Genomic DNA, 16,781 nt, shown 5'->3' with positions numbered 1-16,781 from the left:
AATGATAAAAAATTGAAAAATCTTTAACATTGAGAACTTCTGTTCCTCAAAGGATACCATCAATAAAGTAAAAATAAAAGATACACAATGAGAGGACATATTTACAACACATATAACCAACAAAAGATTGGTATCAATTAATGCTAATATATAAAGAAATTTTATTAATCAATCAATTGATAAGAAAAAGATAAACGATCTAATAAAAAATTTCACAAAACATATGATCAAGCATTTCACAGAAAAAAAAATATAGCTAATAAATACATGAAGACATGTTCAGTCTCACTAAGAATGGAGAAATTCAAATTAAGAGTATTTAATTAAAAAAATAAAGTTTGATAATACCAAGTGTTCAAGTCGATATGTATTGATTGGAATAGTAATATCTTGCTGGTGGTGGTGTAAATTGGTATCATTTTTTTTTTAAAAAATGATATTATCTTGTAAAGTTGAATATTCATAAACTCTAATGATCCATCAATTTGAATTCTAGTCATATACTCGAGAAAACTTGAGCACATAATGTACCTGGAGACACTTAAAACGACATTTCTAGCAGCATTGTCCTTAATTGGAAAAATAAAAAAAAACCGGAAACAAAACAAATGCTCGATAATGAACGGGATAGCAGAAAAATAAATTGTGGTATATTCATACAATGGAATATCAATAGCATTGAAAATGAATGAATGAATGCACAACTGCATAGAAGAATAGTAGTTACATAACAACACAGAAAAAAAGTATGTCCCAAAAGACAACATATGATAGTATTTTTATATAGTCTGAAAACAGAGAAATTAAACAATGTATCATCTAGGCATATGTGTGATGTGCATGCATGTGTGTGTGATTGTTAAAAAATAATTTAAACAACAGAATGATAAACACAAATTCAGGAAATGGCTACTTCTGAGGGAAAAGCGAGGGGTGGATTGAGGTAGGGGAGCACATGGGTAGGTGGAGGTTATTAATAACATTCTAGTTCTTGGGTTGCATAGTGGTTTATAAGTGTCCATTGCATTACAAAAGCAAGTCGGGGGGAGGGAGGGAGGAAGGAAGGGAGGTAGGAGAGGACTGACCCAGCGTCTATACATCTCTGCTGTTGGTTACAACCATAAACAAAGGACCACTACTATCATTTCATCATTGAAACCTTTCAGGTAATCATTAGTGTTGTTCACAGTGATTCAGTTCTCTTCTTTTGGAGGAACATGGAAGACTGTGCTGCTTCTCTTTGAAGTTAAATAGGGATGTGACTTGTGCTAGCCAAGAAATGTGAGCAGAAAGTGTCACTTTCAGGCTGAAGCCTTTCCGAGGCAGGGCACAAGTCAATATATTCCTTTTTCCAGCTTCAGAAAATGCCTAAGATATGCAGCGCTGGCTTGTTGGTACATTTGTAGGTGATGAAGAAACTAATATTGGAGGTTAAAAACATGGCATTTCTGTGTTTTAGTGGAATGAAAAAGGTGAAATCCATTGCCTGTGGTATCTCAGGAAGTGTGTTATATACCCACTGCACTTGAGCCCTAAGAGAAGACATCAGGGAAACAACGTCAGCACTGTGACTCAGCTGCCTTTAGTAATATATTACAAAAGAGACGACCTCAGGGAATAAAGATGGTCTGTTTCGCAAGCAGGAATGAAAGGAACACTAACTCTGTGTCTTCAACAGGTAAATGATATGGAAAAGTTTCCTTGATAACTCATCTTCAGTCTTTAACCAAGACATACACAGACACATTCACTATGTATATATGTAGAAACACAACTCCTCAAATCCTCCTCTCCATCCACTTCAGTCAAGAACGAGTATTTACTACTTGGTATCTCTGTTGTGCAATACAGTGACATAGTGACACAGATGCAACCTAATCGCTGAGGGAACTGAGAAATATTGCTCCTACACTATACATCAAACTGCTAAAATTTGACTAGTAAAATTTGGGGGAATAAAACAATAAATTTTTAAACTATATTTAGATTTAATAATATTTCAGATGTTCATTCTTTGGGTGTTAACACATGGTTTTATCCTCTGCTGAATACTGATTCTAACATGGGACTATTGAGGTTACACGGCCAAAATATATACTCAGTGACTGCTACCAAAAAGGTGTATAATTGCTGGATTGGATCTCCAGCAGTCCTAAAACCTGGGCCTGGTAGGGAGATGCTGTGATTGCAACACAGGTTTGCCATGTGCTGATATTCTGAAATACAGTCTCTCAAGTTCCAAATAACAATAATTGGGGTATAATAATATATGTTAGTGTTTTTGAAAAATATGAAATCTGAATCAGTATATCTTAATATGTATCCAAAGAGGTACACTCCGCATTAAAATTTCAAATACAATAAAACTAGTCTCCTCAAAAGAATTTCGCTATATCCATCCCTTGCTTAAAAGCCCATCACGGTTTTACGCCACTAAATACACCAGAATTTCAATACTGAAAATATCACTGTGTACTGGAATACCGAAAGCTTGTTTTGTAATCACAACGTCCTGGTGGCAGACCCAGGTTTTAGGCCTGGTTCTGGTCGGTTCTTGCCATTGTTGTTATTGTTTTTTAATTCTTAATCCTAGACATCTGAGTACTCTTTTCTTGTGTTAATTTATCGGGGACAACTGAGTAATCTGATTTATCTGAGACTGTCAGACAGAAGACCAAAATCTTCAGGGCCAGTGGAAAGAAGCTCATGGTGGTAGAGAGGAGAAGAAAAAAGAATGGTGTGAAACAGGGGAGGTCTAGTGGGTAGTTGTAAATCACGCTATTAGAAAATAAACATTGAGTGAGCTTTGAATTGACATGAATGCTTTGACCAATACTTTTAAATTCTGATTTAAACATTCTGGGGTGGGGCTTGGATATTAGTATTTTTAAAAAGCTCCATTAAGATGCATCGAGGAATTAGAAGGACTATGGATCTAGTAGGATCTCAGTCAGCAGTGTAGAAGTGTCCCATGTGTGTGGCTACTTCATAGAAAAGCTGAATATCCGCCATGGGTGGAAGTAGCATTCTTCTCTCAACAGAACTCTGTGTACAGCCTGGAGAAAAGAGGAGAGGAAAAAAGATAGCTGGGTGGGCTAGACACGTGCTCTCTCTATTTCGATCAGAGTTTCGCACAATTTTTATAGTACAAGATACAGTAAGAATAAATTAAATAGAAACCCAGTGCACAAAAAGTAATACCTCCCCTATTATAAGTAATGGAATTCAGTGCTTTCTTTTCTACTTTTACAATGAAACCTGCAGCCCAGTATTCACTAAATTGATTTCACAGCTGACTAATTGGTTCAGACTGCAGATTGAAAAAGTTGTTTTTTATCAAATTTGGCCTTATGCAAAATCCCAATAAAGTATCTTAGGTCTCATTCTCCTATGTTGATCCTTTTTCATGCCCTTCTTTACCCTGGCACTCTTTCTTTAGGAGAAGTTTGGAAGAAAATTGATGGGACTCTAGTATAACTAAAACTAACGCTTTTTCACTTTCACTTCAGAGTTTTGTGGGTCACCTACTGAGAATATTCCTAGAAATGCCCTAAGGTGTATCCTGGCATGAAATCCCCTTCAGAGAATTTTACTGACTGTGGGATGAAAATGAAAGGGGCCCTGGTTAAACTCTCTGCTCTCCTTTTTGCTAATTCCATTTTGAGTTCCTCTTTTTGGAGTTCTGTCCTCAGTTCCTTTGGAGAAGAATTTCTCTGTAAAGCCTTACTCCTTTCCAGCCAAGGTGACTCAACAGCATCTACTGCCTGTTGACACCTCCAGATTGGAGCCTTTCCTCTCACCTTCCCCCAAATTATGGAAAGGGCCTGAGGCCTGGGTTCTAGTTCTAGGGTTGTCAATAACAGGTCCCGTGGCTTTGGTTAGTCCTTAGCCCCTTGGCATCACAATTCCTCATGTGTAAAAGGGGGAACTGGATATGCATCTATTCTGAGGTTGTTGTTGCCCCTCACATTCGAGGACTCTCCCATACCCTGCCCCTCCTCTGCAGAGGGCTGGGACATAGAGTTAAAGAGAGCATGTTTCTCTGCCAAGCGTCCTCTCCTTCCGACAGCAGCCTGTTTCTGAATGTGTGCGATGGATGCTAAGGACATCCCTCCCTGGGAGGTGTGAGAAAGCCATCACTTTGCTGCAAATGAAGGGGATTCAGGAGTGAAGTGGCTGCTGAGGAAAGGGTGGTAGGGGTCTGGCTAAGGCTCTGCAGCAGCTTTGAGCTGGGACATCACCAGGCTCCTGGTGGGATGAGGACAGGCCCCCTGGATGCTGCACCACAGACTGGATGTAAGTTTAGGGAGGTATTTCTTCTAACCTGTGGATCTCACTTTCCCCTTCAGCCAATTGTGGCTCCCTGCTTCAGCCTGCTCTCAACAGGAGCTCAGCATCCTGCTGGCCTCTGTCACCACATAGCCATTCCTCCAGGCTCAGCTATCAGCAGGACCTGACAAAGACTCACATTTGGTTTTTATTTTCTCTGCCTCTCTCAGATATCAAGTACTTCTGGAACTAAGAAAAGATATTGCTGATTTAAAAGAAACCGCATCATAAAAAGAAGCTTTTCCACTTGATGGAAAAAAATCTAAAACAGCAAGTCAATTTAAAGCCCAAAGGGAACACTGAAGGGATCCTTTGTTGAGAATCAGCATCACAACCACAAACCATCCTCCAAGATTTTCACTCCAAAGCCTGGTTTGAGGGGAGAAATCCCAGCCCTTCAGCCTCCAATTGTGATAATCGCTAAGGAGACCAATACCTAGACCCACACACAGTTATGAGAGACCTTAACCCTTGCTCCTCTCAGTTCCCATCCTGTACATCACCGGAATCGGGAGCACCTGGCAGCAGACAACATGACACACTGGGCATTCTTTGCCACCAGATGGGCTGCGCTAGGAGCAGACAGCATTAACTATGCAGAGTCCTTGATGCATAGTTTAGCCTGAGGTAGTTATCAGACAAGCATGGAATTTAGACTGTTGAACAAGACAACTGCCCTGTCTTTCTTCAAATAGTCAATGTCACCACCAATAAGATGACAAACAGAAGAGACATTTGGAGTTCTAAACGACTAAAAAGATTTTAGTCCTTTTGAACCAGAAACATCTCCTCACCTTTTGTTGTTTTAGTTGGTGGTGACACTCCCTCGTTTGTAGAGATCAGGTGAGTTGTCTGGCTCAGTGGTCTACACTACGTAGTTGTCTGACCATTTCCTCACAAGGAAATTCAGGCTGACCCTCTTGCCAAGAACACTGCATAGTTAATGCTGTGTGCTTCCTAGTGCAGCCCACCTGGAGACCAAGAATGTGAAGTTTATGCATCACTATTTTTGTCATACTAGCATTGGTCACTTTGTTACTGAGGGGCCTATAAGATCTGTACCTTGTAAAGACACATTTTTTTCTTTCTATAACGAGCAAGTAAGTTGGTGAGTGGCCCTTTGAGAGTGTATGAATATCCTCTTTTTTAACGATCTTTCTCTAAAAATTTACCATCCATTAATGACCCCTCCTGTGTGTCAATTATCATATTCATATTTGTACATTGGGCATTTTCTAATTCAATCATTCCTATATACTTGTATTTGCTGGCAGTGTGCCATGAAAAAGAACATTCCCACCCCCTTCCACACTATTAATATTTTTGTTTTGACTATAACTATGGAGTCGTGAATTTTTTAAATTCAGTGTTATAAATCATTACCATCATGAATGATTGGGTGAATACAAATATAAATTAATATAAATATTCTTCTTTTTCCTCTTCATATTTATATCCTAAATTCTCCCACAGCTTTTGGGCTATAGTAACTATGCACAGTAGATTGTATTTACTATAGTTCTTTCTCCATTGTTTTCTAGAGAACACGTGATTTCTCTATTCACTGTAACATTTATAAAGAATGTGAACGATCTTAATTTAGTTGTACTGAGAACGTGGTTCCCATGGTACAAGCAACTCACGAACAAATCATCACTCTGAAAATTAGCTTTTCCCTACTGAGCAAGCTCAGGCTAGGACTCCAGAGATTTTTAATAAGCTTGATACACAATTGCTCAATATATGGTATATGGTATTAAGGGTATTCAAATAAATCACCACAATATGACTTTAGGCCAGTCACTTATTAGGTTTCAATGACCTCAGTTTAAGCAGCCTTTGGACAACACTTTCTTCTGCCACAGAATGTACTTTTGAGCTCTGTTACATAGCAATATCATCCTGCAGTTTGTATGGGGTGTGATGGAGGTGGGACCTCAACTTTGAAAAGTAATCTGCCCAGTCCTTAATTCTCTTAGTCATGAATGCCTAGTGGAACACTTGGAGGTCACGACCGTTGTCACCCTTGTGAAACCACCAGCCTAGCCAATCCCAGCAGAGTTATAGAGACACACGAATCAGGAGAATTTCCCACATTTCAGGCTCACTAACCGTGGGTAGGATGTAGGTTAGGAGAGCGGGCTCTCTCGGGCCACACCTCTCTTCCCGACCCCAGCTGCTGTGCCACTAAACATTATTGTACACACGTGGCATATATCCTTTCCACCCTGGCCAGGGCCTGTATCTTCCCACGTACGTCAGAGAAACACCAACACAGGTCACTGGTATGTGCCCACCCAGGCAGACCCAGCAACACTGTTCCATAGAAACTGCCCCTGCAGCCACTCCTGTTGAATATATTGCTTGTCCAAAGGCAGATATAATTACATCATCAGATTTATTACATGTATTCAGGGAGATATATGTGAAATTTTTAAATGGCTTTGACACACAGAAAAGAGATCCTGTGGAATTGTAATGAAATTCCTAAGTTACATATACAGAGTTTAATTTTTATAGAAAGTAAAAATCAAAACAAAGCACACATATCAACAGAGGATGAGGCAGGGAGGTAGAGATGCCAAAATTCACTTCAAGTTATGTGAAACCCAATACATTGCCGTGGGGGGAAACTGAGTCAACATTATAGCGGGTTACGTTAAGAAGAATACTAATAGGCAGTTGGGATAGATATCCTTTGGCTAAATTAACTAGCCACAAGCTAAGTAGAGTATATTCTCAGATGGACTCCACAGTCTCAAGGGTATGAAAGATTGGTAGAGACTAAAAGAAGAATGTGTAAAATCTTACATTTTTCTTTGAGGAAAAGCATCAAGGACAATTCAAATGGAAACAGATCAATGAATGACCTCAACAGATTCCTCAATAAAAGAAAGTTGCTGAAAATTATAGCTGCCTTGATGTTTTTCTCTGCACATGCAACACTGAACAAGGAGAAATTCTCAGATTGGAGAAAGTGTTTGGAAGGATCAGCACAGGTAAGCCAAAAACTGAAATGAAAGGGGCTGAGAAGGATGGTCTCCTTCCTGGAGACCTTCACAGAGGAGCTAAGCAGCCTTGGAGCTCTGACATCGGGAGCCTTGTTCTTTGTGGTCTGCAACTCTGAGGTGATGTGGGGTCTGATGAAGCTTCCTGACTTACGAGGTGTACCTCAGGGAACCTTATTTCAAGCAGAAGAGAAGCATCACAGCCTCCTCACCTCCAGCATAATTAAAAATACCTTTGTTTCCACTAGATTTATTGTTCGTTTATTTCTCCTCTCACCCACTTTGGGACCCTCCACTTCCTCCTCATGGCTGTATCTCTCCTTGTCTCCCACCCACAGTCGTCTGCAGGGCCCACATGACTGAGGAAGCAGTTATCCAGATGTCATACAGTTGGGCTGACTCTTCACTTAGGAGCTGCCGTTGTGGGGCCATGTTCGGATGGGGCCTCTTTAGCGACCTGACCTCTTTCAACTGTTATTTCACTTCAGCTCATCCACATGGATTTGGAGAAAACTGGGTCATTGATAAGATGCCTAATGCATCTCTTCCTCTCTCTTCCCATAGAAGAGGCAGTAACTGTGCTCTTCAAGAAAGTATTCTCCCCTGAGTGCTGAGACCATCCAGCAGTAAGAGGACAAGAGATAAACCAGAGCTGGACGGAAAGAGCTAAAGGCTCAGGTGGAGGAATCTACTCTGGTCCCTCCAGGTAGGACCCCTTCCCTGGAGGAGGGAAGCTTCTTACTAAAGGCCACCAGAGACAAAGGACTTGCACTACAACTGCTGAGTCTTTCTCCCTGGTTTGGTTTGCTGTATAGGTCGTTACTTTCAGATAAAATTCACTACAAATACACACAGTTAAAGTACATAATTCATATTACAACTTTTGTGGGCCCTAGGCACTTTTGCCTTCATGGGCCCCCTCATCCATGAAATATTAAAAAGTGTAGTCTACCACTGTGTTGGTATAAAGAAAATGTATTACTATTATTATACGTGAAAACATTCTCTTTGACCTAAAAGAAAATGACTTTTCTTTTGATTTTAAAATAAATTAATACACATTTCCCTGTGCCTACTGTGTGGATCCCTAGGGCACCCTGTGTGCCATCATGAGATGGAGGAGGAAGGGGAGCGGGTTGGAGAGGCAGGATATGGGAGGAATAAGAGGGACAGAGGAGGGGGAGGAGCAGGAGGAGAAGGAGGGGGAGGATGGAGAGCTGAATACCAAGGAGATTCTATTCCCTGGCCCCAGAATGGCAGCCCCTCTCTCTCTGGGACACTCCCTTACCAGAATCTGCACACACACACCCCGCCCTCATCTCTCATCCTCCAGCCTCCCTTCTTCCCACATGAACAGCCTCTCATTCCTCCTCTCATGCCCTGATTCTAGGGATTCTTTCCTTTTCCACTGGGTCTCCCCAAGCTTGGGCCCAAGTCCTTCACCTGGAGCAGGACTGTCCCCTCCCAACCCCCACCTCCGCAGGCCCTTATTTGCCAACCCTTGTCTTGGGGTTCTGGAGAGTCTGAAGCATAAAAATCTCCCAAGAGAGAAGGAAGTGCAGGCCAGGTCTCCTCACAGACTCATGGGGTCCCCCTGCTAAATGGAATCCAGCCGTCCCAGGTCATTCTAGTTGGATTTGTGAAGATGTCAAACCTGAACGGAGCAGGGAGGATGGACACAGAAAACACACTGATTAGTACTTTAACATGTAGGCTTATATCTATATATCCAGTACATCACATTCATTCAGTTTTGTTTTATTCTGTTCATATGACTCAGATAATCTGCATGCATTGCTTTATAGATTTTTTTTTCTTTTTTACCTCAGAAAGGCTTGGATAGGCATAACACAGGACCCCAGAATTCCACTCTTTGTTGTGTAATCCACTGTGCCCAGGACACTGCACCAGAAGGACCATAGCCTCATTGTGTGAAAGATCCACAACCTGGAAACAACCAAAATGTCCATCGTCAATAGAATGGATAACTAAATTGTGGTCTATTTCATTAGCAACCACAATGGAGGAATCACTGATGACTATTAAATCCATAATTTTTAGGGAAAAAAGCCAGGCATAAGAGAATACATACTATACGATTACAGGTTAAAATCCAGACCTGTGAATTGGGCCTAATAAACAAAATTATAAAATATGTAAACAAGGAATGAAGCATCATGAAAATAAGACTGTGGTTACTGCCAAGGGCAGGGAGGGAGAGGTGATGAGGAAGGGGCATGTGGGAAGCTTCTGGAAGCCTCACATGTTCTAGGTATTGATCTAGGTGCTGGTTATGTTCATTTATAGCCATTCATTAAGCTGTACATTTATGTTTTAGGCAGCCTTCTGCATATTGTGTTACACAATGAAAGAAACAAATATCTTTCTGTCAATGCACATCATACCAGGAAGCACAAACTGTGCTAGGTGAGTAATGGGGTTATCTTACTCTGCACAGCACTATGAGGTGTGGGGTACTATTACACCCATATGACCCACGAGGAAAGTGCGTGTGATAACTATGGCAGAGAAGAGGACTTCCCAGTTACCCCCGGTATTATGTGGGCCCATAGGGCAGAGCTCCTCAAGGGTAGCGTGGCCAGAGCATTCCAAATATCTCAGAGCCCTTAGACAGGAAATGCCCCACGCAGAGGTGAGGGGACCATGGCCTCCAACAGAAGTCAACAACCTGGGAGAGAACATACAGCCAGAGAAGAGGCAGAACCTACAGAAGATCACTTGAGGTTCCCAGCATCCACTTTGTTACGTGTCCCCAAAAACTCACCCCCCAAGTAAACACGTGGGAATACACACACACACACACACACACACGCACACACACTCACAGAGCAACAACAAAAGAAAAAACAATAGCTGGCAGCAACAGCAACAAAGCAGCAACAGTAAAGACACTAGACCTGCCAAGCTTGTGTCTGCTCCAGGGTCTGTGGCCGCCTCTATGAAATACGCAGGAGAGAGCCCCACCGCCCGCAGCGCCGAGTCAGCGGAAGAGCGAGAGTGGTCAGTTTGGAAGGAAGGAAGGCAAGACGGGAAGAACCAAAAACTAGCAAGGAGAACTAGAAGCTCGGGATTAAAACAGCTCTCACTAAATCCCAAATAGAATAAAACCCACACACCGTAACTCACTACCACACATCATACAGGCAATTCGGCAGAGTTAGGAAAACGGCAGAGATAAGAAAATACGAGGTACAGCCGGACCACCGCACCCTGAGGAAGCACGCCCATGCTGAGGACATCTCGGGTATCACACTTGGAAAACTGCTTCCTGCCGCCCTGCCGGACCCTTGTATTCCTTACCGTGTGCATTCACGGTCTCAAGCACCTCCCCCACACCAGCCCCGGAGCTCCAGCACACAGAAGTTGTTGCAGATTCAGCAACAGTCCCGCACTCCGTCCCCCCGGGTCAGGAAGTCATCTAGAGCGTGAGTAACGGGCGCCTAAACGGCGGACCCCGGAACTGCCTCATCTACAGAAGACACGCCCCCTACCCGGCATCATTGGCTCTTGCCTGCCTTCCGCCCCACGCCCCGCCCCCGGCCGCATCTCGCCTCCCAATCCATCGTCCCTGCCAATGGCGGGTCAGCAGACAAGCCGGGAAGTGGTGTCCTCACCCGCCAGGTTTAGGCTGACTGTCGACTCCTAGGCCTCGTCCCTGTGGATGCTGCTTCATCCAGAGACAGGTTTAGAAAAAGAGCTCTTGAAAATGAAAAGCATCATAGTAGGAATAAGGACAACAAGAAAAAAGATTTGCAGGATCATGCTAAGGACGTATTCCAGAAATCAGAGCAAAATCTTGAAGGGAAGAAAGGGAGAAGAAAGATAAACCCAAAGGCATGTCTGCCAAGGCCAGATATGAAAACAGGATTTTTAGGGAAAAAAGAGCTGTAATGGGGCCCGTCCAGTGGCGTAGTGGTGAAGTTCATGAGCTCTGCCTTGGGGCCCAGGTTCTCGTGTTCGGATCCCCGGCTGGACGCATGCGCACGGCTTGTCAAGCCATGCTGTGGCGGTGTCCCATATACAAATTGAGGAAGATGGGCACAGATGTTAGCTCAGGGCTAATCTTCCTCAGCCAAAAGAGGAAGATGGACAAGGGATTTTAGCTCAGGGCCAATCTTCCTCACCGAAAAAAAAAAAAAAAAAGAGAGAGAGCTGTTATAACAATCCCCCACTCACCAGGGAGAAGGAGTTGGAAGCAGTATCCCACAGTTTAGTGAGAATAGGAAGGGAGGGAAGGGCCATGCGCCATTGTAGGAGGAGACCCCACAGAGCCTGCCAAGTCCTCCATGCCTTTGGCCAAGGTCGATGGACACAAAAGCCAGGTAACAGCCTTTGCAACAAGATCCAGAGAGAAGCATTCCAAAACACCATGTGTTTAAGTTGGGGGGGATAATGACATCTATATTGTGACTAATCTCTTAGGGAAATGTAGCATTTTATTTATTAAATTGACTATTTTTATTGAAGTAACGTCAGTTTACAACATTGTGTAAGTTTCAGGTGTACATCATTATATTTTGACTTCTGCGTAGACTACATCGCGTTCACCACCAAAAGTCTAGTTGGCCGTCACCATACACCTGTGGCCCTTTACCCCTTTTGCCCTCCCCCCACCCCCTGTCCCTCTAGTAACTAACAATCTGTTCCCTGTGTCTATGTGTTTGTTAGTTTGTTTATCTTCCACATGTGAGTGAAATCATTTCCTTTTGAATATGGTCACATGAGAGTCCTGTACCTTTATCGCCAACAGGAGATTCCAGTTCTTATGTCACATTACGGTAGGTGTAGATATCGCCACAGGATTCTTGGGCTCTTTCTCTGGAGCTGGTGGTGTTCCACAAGGCAGAGGAGCCCTGGCTGCAGCAGCTTGGGGCTGGAAAGACCCGGCATAGAGGCCCGGTGCCTGCCTTTCCTTGAGTAATAGGTGAGCTCATTCATCTGTTCACTGAAGGGTTGGTGGTTCAAGCTCAGCTACAGATACCGGAGTTGACTGATTCCAGGTTCTTTGAAGCTATGTTTGGGCTGCACATTCTCTCTTAACTAGCTTCTCTCTTAACCTTATCTTCAATCTCTCTACTTTAAATCAGACGTGGAAAAATCCTGCCTGAACTCTGAAGGTTCATGTTAGTTACTAAAGGGGTTTGGTAGAATTTTTAAGGGTAAAAACAAGTTTTGGAGTTCCAGAGCCTACGTTTCTTACAGACAGTGTGTACAGCCTTTCTTCCCGAGGCTGGGTTTTTACAGCTGCTCATCCCTGGAAACCTGGTGTCGATTCCCTTAAGCCAAATCATCAGGAACACACCTCTTGTTAAACAAGTTGGGTTTTTTATTCCTTGGAGCCAGAAAGAACACATCCCGTGGTCTGAGTAAGAGGGTGTTAGAAAGAACCTATTGTAGGATTGGGGCTTTGGTTGCGTGATTTGGGGGAGGATGGGAGGAAGCAGGGTTTGTTCGATATTGAATACTGTAGTCAGCGTGGACAATTCTATGATTGGAGTAAAGAAGTAACAGTCATTTCCTTATGAATACAGGAGGGTGTTTGGGATTTCATAGGTTGCACAGTGACCTTGTTTTTGTCTGTGCCTGGATGAAATTACGAGCTAGCCTTGTTTTGTCCAATTTTGTCAAGGTTTCAGGGTAATCGTGTCTGAGGCTGATGTTCTGTATCTGAGATGATTTCCAACAGGAGAACAAAATGGTCAGGCTGTGAGTGTCAGATCAGTGCAGGGCATCAGAGGCTGGTATTTTTCTGTCTCACTGGAAATCCCTAAAATAGAGGACAAGAAAAGAGAGCACTCTAGTCTCACAAGCTGTAGGGGCAAACCTGACTGGGTGACAGTGTTACTTTGACTAAGTTTCTTCAATTTTCTGTGGCTCAGTTTCTCACTTTAAATGGGTCAAATAGGAGTTCTTCCTACATGGTTTGACCTAGGTTTACATGAGATGTGCTGGTAAATCATTGAGCCCAGTGCCTGGCACATAGTGAGTACTCGGTGCATATTAGCTCCTACCATCCATCACCATCAGCATTTTTGTTATCTGCCTTGTTCTTTGAACCAACTGCAGACCCTTTCAGGGTATGGATGGACCATTCTAAATAAAGGTTCTCCAACTGACAGACGTGAAATTGGTTCCAGTCTTTATTGTTAGACACAATGCTGCAGTGGACATTTGTATATCTACATCTATATCTGTATATCTCCATCATAGCTTGTGTAAGCATGTCTCTAGTGTCTATCCTTGGAAAGAGAATTGCTCGGTTTAGAAATATATTTGCATATATCTAATTTTTGGTAAATCGTGCCCTATTGCCTTGCAAAGAAGTTTTACCAATTCATATTCTCAATCATTCATGAGAATATTCTTTTCTCTACCCTCTTGCCAACACTGGATAGCATCTGTACCTACCATTTATTTTTGCCAACAATTAACCCTTTATGGAGAGATTTACTCAATGAGTTTACATTCATTGGCCTAACTTAAGTGACATCCTGGAAAAGCTGAAATCAATAGGATTTTTCTCTGTTCTCTTCTATTTTATGACTGCTCTGTTCTCTCAGATGATCTGGGCCCAGAGCAGTGCAAACACATCACTCGTGCTTGTTGGATGCTCCTGCCTGTTGGGTTCACACACTGTTCTGGATGTTGAGGGTGAGGGGCTGGTTCACAGAAGAGGTTTGAGGTTGAGTTTACCTGACTGCCCTTGACAGAGCCCAGGCTGCAGTGAACTGGGAACCCACTCACCCTGAGAAGTGCGGTTTCCATGATTGGGCTTGAACAGAGACTTTTGGAACACAGAGACTTTTAAATTTTCATTAGAATAGGCCTTGAAAAAATAGATCTTTTCTTTATTTCTAGCCCAAATAAGTGGAGATTGCATTCAAAAGACTTTGTTTGGGGAACTTGCTATAGTGGCTGTTTCGTTGCTCTCCTTGAATTGGTTCACCTGTGCTGGTAACTGGCACTTGTTATAAAACCTTGTCTGGTGAGCTCAGGAGAACAAGGAGCTAAAAATAATCTGCCATAGGAAACAGAGACAGTCGATGGATTTGCAGATAATGTTACGTGGAGCTAAGTATTGTACCCTCTTTCTTCTCTTAGAGGTTTGGTTGGTAGCATGAAAGAGACATTCCTCCAGTGCCCAAAATGCCGTTCATAGTGCCCTTCACATTACAAAGGCTTGGAAATAGTCACCTGAAGGTGAGCTCACCATTCTTGCTGTGCAGAGGATTTTGACAAGCACCACGTTGACTCTGAAGTAGGTGTTCTTTAGCTCTGCAGCTGGTGCCTAGGGATTGGAGCCCTATCTACTGCCTGTTATCGCCTTTAGTCATCCAACACTCTAGTGGTCAAGGCTGCTTCTCTGTTTTACGTTTGACATTCTTCTCTCTTTTGCATGAGATAAACATGCTCAAAGCAGGTAATGAAATCATCCACTAAAGCATACTTGGTCCATGGTGGAGTTGGTATTTGAATCTTTGACTGCTTTCCCTAAGTCTGTGCTTTTATCCAGCATAAACCTAGGATAGGATTTGATTAGAAATGTGATTGGGAGTGGAAGACATCAGTACAAGTTAGCTGTTCTTGCTAACTGTTATTTATGTACTTGACAAGTATTTACTGACTATTTTATCTGGCAGTGTCTCGTGGAGGCACTGGGGACACGGGGTGAATGGGCAGACGGAGTGCCCGTTCTCAGGAAGATGAGCTTCTGGCACAAGAGCCAGACATTTTACAGATAATCACATAAATATATTTTAATTATGGCTATGATAAATTTTATTTACTACTTGTGTGTTCCTTGGTCCCATTGTGTCAGCCAGGCTTGAAAACTGACTGAGTATAAATAATAGGACTACAGAACTGTGGTAAAAGATTTGTCCCCAGAAAGATCCTTGAGATATTTTAGTTGGAACAGTGGAAATCCTGATGTTTGATCCATTGTCCCCTGAAATTCAGATGTGGGTTCCTGGAGGGAGTGGTAAGTACTTTGGACAGGGAAGATTGTGGCCAAGGCTTGAGTGGGGCCTCTGCTGCCATCAAGTGGTGAGAGAGCGTGGGAAAATCTCCTAGTCTCTCTGGGCCTCAGTTTCCCCATCAGTAAGATAACATTGTTGTTCAAATTCTCCAAAGTCCCTTCCTGCTCACTTTTCTCTGAGTGCATGTGGGACTGAGATGCGTGCTAAATGTGCCCTGGGAACTGCAAGTGAGACCGGGCCTTAGTCTCTTCTCTGTGTGTCTCCTGTAGGAGCCTGAGCTGAGCCCACACCCTGAAAACACAGAAATGAGGGAGCAGATGGAAGAAAGAAAATCAGCAGGTTGGGAGTATGATAATAACCCAAAGAAGGTGAAGGTACTGGTGGAGCAGGTGGTTGCCAAAGGAGGTGAGAATAAGGACAAGTTGAGTTCAGGAAATCAAGGGAAACTGAGGAATGAGTACAGCATCATCCACTCCTCAAGGAGCAGCCTGAGCTGAGCGGTGAGGACTGGGAGAGTAACTTACTCCACAGAGAACCTGTGCTCCTGCCAAGGAGATCCAAGGATGGATCAGGGTTGGTTTCTACTGCTGGGAAACACCAATTCCAAGAGGAGGATGATGGGACCCCAGAGGCTCTTCCCCAGACCCCCTAGCCTCAACCTCAGAGCTGCTGTTACCGTGGATGCCCTTCAAGCGTGGGCTTAGAGGGATAGATGGTATTTGGAGAAGGGTTGGAGATGTCCATTCTTACCTTAAACAGTTGTGCCCTCAAGTCAGGAGGGGCCAGGGTAAGGGGACCCTTGCATCTGAAGCAGTGATAGTAATATTCTTCTGCATTTATGGTTGAGAAAGGCTTTAGACACAATATGTCTTAAATATGTGTTCAATGCCTAATTTTCCTTATGCTATGTCAAGAACTTGGAGTTTGCATTTCAATAACATTTCCCTAAGGAAATCAAAGCAGTGAGAGGAAGAATATGAAGAGATAGTTTCAACAAAATGTGATAGGTCTCCTAAACTGGGGAGTTGTGGCAGCCCAGCTGATGAGAGAGTAGGCCGAGGACATCTCTTCCTAATGACAGGGTGAACCATTGTGAGGAATCCCTGAGGACCATCCCTTCCTCATCAGAGCTGACCACAGGTGAGTGTCCTAGGACATGGGGAGGGGAGGGCAGACCCCAGTCTAAGGACGGGGATTTGCTACATCCTGGGAGAAAGCAGAGCATCCCTGACAGGACATTTGGGACAGGAATGTAGTTGAGATGACTGGAGATTTGCAGCCACTTTTATTCAATCGGTTGAACAAATGTCGCTGAGAGCCTCCTCAAGTGCTTGACTGGCTGCTAGGATCATGAAAACAGAGATGAATAAAATATTATCCCAACTTTCAGAGGGCTCTCAGTCTAGTAACCAGGAAGTTATGAGAAGTGTAGTGGTGGTGGGTT

The 16,781-nt window shown here is 43.2% G+C and overlaps 1 long non-coding RNA gene across 2 annotated transcripts; it reads right to left on the bottom strand.

The window, feature by feature from the left end:
- Positions 1-240: 240 nt before the first annotated feature.
- Positions 241-10,823, bottom strand: LOC147917885 (uncharacterized). Of its 2 annotated transcripts, XR_015554667.1 has the most exons (4): positions 10,659-10,823; positions 9,162-9,284; positions 8,837-8,991; positions 241-3,056 (listed from the first exon to the last, which is right to left on the bottom strand). It is a non-coding gene; the product is annotated as an uncharacterized LOC147917885 (long non-coding RNA). The 2 variants fall into 2 exon arrangements; XR_015554666.1 differs by lacking the exon at positions 241-3,056 and having other exon boundaries at positions 6,711-8,991.
- Between the last annotated feature and the right edge of the window lie 5,958 nt (positions 10,824-16,781).

The sequence above is a fragment of the Ceratotherium simum genome, chromosome 2, assembly GCF_057802395.1.
Source record: "Ceratotherium simum simum isolate JZ-2026a chromosome 2, ASM5780239v1, whole genome shotgun sequence".
Taxonomy (NCBI): Eukaryota; Metazoa; Chordata; class Mammalia; order Perissodactyla; family Rhinocerotidae; genus Ceratotherium; species Ceratotherium simum.
This window is presented reverse-complemented; position numbering and strand designations above follow the sequence as displayed.